A 3,266-nucleotide genomic window follows, 5' to 3' on the forward strand; every position below is an offset into this window, starting at 1 on the left:
ATTGGTTGCTTTACATCAGACGTCCTCTTGGGCAGTCACTGGCCAATGAAAGCTACAGTAGAGTCCAGACATTCCTCCATTAGTCTGAATGTCTGTCTATGTGAGACTAAAGCTATCCTGGTTAAGGGATGTTGTTCCTCCAGTGCTTATAAGACATTGAACATTCTATAACCCATTGGCTGCAGGGTTGTGGAGCTATTTAATAAAAGTAACAATGCTAATAAAGCTTTAACTAGCTTTTTATTCAAGAATGTTGGCATGTGGCATGACAGAAGCAAGCTACTTTTGAGTCTCCAGTGACAATTATTTCAAAATTCCTCAAAATTGATCCAAATCCTCTATTCAGTCACTTTTTTTTATTAATTAGTCTGCAGCTCAGTCCAGAGTTAAATCCTACTGTACTTTGAATCAAACCCTTACTAAGGCTGATGAGCCTAAACTGTTTATCTGTATTCCTTTTACAACAGTTAGTCTGTTCAGTTGGATGTTTTATGTAAATAAATAATTTTCCATTTTGCAATATATTTTATTAAATCCTGCTTTTTATCTACATCTGTTTTTAACTGTAAATGTAGCTATCCTTTAAATTTAATACTATCACACTAACTGAGACCCTAGCTACAATTATAAGCCACTTTTTCATAGTAACTTGCAGTGTTGTAAGTGTTTCAGTGTACTTTTCTGAAAAAAGGGTAGGGTAATTGTAATTCTACTGTAGCCTGTTGTCACTTTGGTAACACTTTATTTTTACGCATTATTACTTATAAAGCATATATACGGCATAGTCATATTCTACATCCCTAATCTTACCCAACACCTAAACTTAACAAGTAACTTACTAAATTATAATAAACAGCTAATTGTATTGAGTTTATTGAGGCAAAAGTCATAATTAATGATTTTTTCATAGTGAGAACTTGACTTTAAAATATAGCTTGACTGTAACTTTTTTACTAGAAATTATGAGTAGTTTGTCAGCACTGGAGAGATGTGTTGTTGGGTGTGTGCTTGTCTTTTCACAGGAAGTTGACATGATCTTTCATGCTGCAGACCCCTAACTGTATAGGAAGTCAGTCACAGTATTGCTGAGGGCACCTCGTTCATTTATGCGACAATATGGAGCTCAGCTGGTTCGCACTCACTTTACTGCTGACTGTCTGTAAGGCTTTTGCATTTTATTACATTTTACCCCCACCTTTTTATATATGTATTTATATTTTCTTGACTTTTATTATCTTTGACTTAGAATTAAATTGTACTGCCAAACATACAGAGAAGCAATTACGGTAAATTAAAATACTGTAACATTTGTTATGAACTTTAAATGTAAAATTTAACAACACACTACAGTAATATATATAATTATTATTACTATTGATGATATTACTACAACTTACGTGGCCTTTTATTTCTTAATATTATATAATCTACAAGTCATTTTTATTTTTGTTTTTATTATACCTTTAAAATTTTAAATACACTGCAAATGCACATTCAATCCCCTTTTCCACAGGGGCAACCAACCACAATATAACAGTGGTGTTTATCTTTATCTTTTTCAACTGTCCTGTTTTCCAGATAAATCCAATGGAGAAATCCGCCAAGAGCCTGAAATCTTTGCCAACAGCAGTTCAAATGTGACATTGACATGTCAACATGATAATTCTGACCACTACAGATTGTTCTGGTACAAGCAAACAAAGGGGAGTGTGGGATTGTCTTTATTGATATTTTCTATTGGCCAAAATCAGGTAGAGATTGAAGCGCCATTTAAAACTCAAGAATCTAAGTATGAAGCAACCCGTCCTGTAATAAAGATGTCCACGCTGCAGATTAACAAACTAGAGACTGAAGACTCGGCTCTCTATTATTGTGCCACGAGCACACAGTATTATATTACAGCTGCACTGCTAAACAACAACCACAACGTTAAAACTGCACTGTGCTTTCATCTCTCATTTATGATGTCATTTCCTGTTCCTTTGATCATAGACACATTAAATAGGATAGTCAAAATACACCTAGAAGGGGAAAGGTACACTAGAAGTGGATTCTCCTCTTTAATGTCATGGGACTTTTGTGTTCGGGGTTTATTTTGCTGCTAGCTATTAGTAAGTTTATCCAGACTTTTTTTTAAATTATTTATTCAGAAATGTATTAAGAAATCTTATTTTTTGTTATGAGAATTGATATAATCAATAGTTTTCTACCCAACAGAGTCATTAGGAGGAATAACCATCACTCAGAATGATCAAGTTAGTAAAACTCAAGTGATTACTCAACGGGATAAACAGGTTACTTTAAAATGCAACCATGATGATGGCACCTATTATTATATGTTCTGGTACAGACAGAGAAGTCAAGGTGAACTGTCCCTCGTTGCTATTTCTGTTGGAAAAGACAATAAAGAAACAGTTTCCCCATTCACAGAAACAAAATATATAATGCAACGTCCTGACATTAAAGAATCTTCGCTGGAGATCAAGAATGTAGTAGGGGAGGACTCAGGTATTTATTTCTGCGCTTCAAGCATTACACAGTACCTTAACTTAGCCAGATAGCTGAGCAATAACCTCAACCTGAGCCACAATGATCAGAGAGAAAATACATGAGAATCAAGCTGGTTGTGGGATATACTATCTTTGATCCTATACATGTATATTATGTAGTTACTACATACATAAATGCTCTTTACATACATACATTCTCTTTACATACATAAATGCTCTTTTTAATATACCTGCCATACATTGTCAATTTGTATATTGTCAATCCTTACCCACCTATTTGTATTTTTTTGTATTTTTTATTCCTTATTGTGTTTTTTGTTCTGTCGCTGTTATGTTGCACTGCGGAGCTCTGTCACGAAAACAAATTCCTCGTATGTGTGAACATACCTGGCAATAAAGCTCATTCTGATTCTGATTCTGATTCTGATTAATGTGAATATAATTCCTAAACAGTTGCACATGCAGTATCTGCAGTAAATATAATAATGCATATTTAGAAATCTTAATATATAAATGTACTGTAATATATTTTTAGTATCTCACATTTGGCTGTTTTGAACTATGCATGTGTATTAATATAGTAAATATTATTTATTATCTTAATGTAATTTGTCATATTTGAAAGCTCCAAACTGAGTGATAAATGTCTGTTGCAATGTTCAAGAAATAAAGAATTTGGTTATACACCCCTCTGTCACAAACTGTGTTTCCAAAGCTTATATATATACCTTATGTGTTGCCACTAATATTACTTTG

General features: G+C 33.5%; 1 long non-coding RNA gene across 1 annotated transcript; it reads left to right on the plus strand.

Moving 5' to 3' along the window:
* The first annotated feature begins 1,077 nt into the window (after positions 1-1,077).
* LOC132111789 (uncharacterized) lies at positions 1,078-2,683 on the plus strand. The gene is made up of 3 exons (XR_009424853.1): positions 1,078-1,159; positions 1,579-2,111; positions 2,218-2,683. It is a non-coding gene; the product is annotated as an uncharacterized LOC132111789 (long non-coding RNA).
* Positions 2,684-3,266: the final 583 nt, after the last annotated feature.

The sequence above is a fragment of the Carassius carassius genome, chromosome 31 (genome assembly GCF_963082965.1).
Source record: "Carassius carassius chromosome 31, fCarCar2.1, whole genome shotgun sequence".
NCBI classification, from domain to species: Eukaryota; Metazoa; Chordata; class Actinopteri; order Cypriniformes; family Cyprinidae; genus Carassius; species Carassius carassius.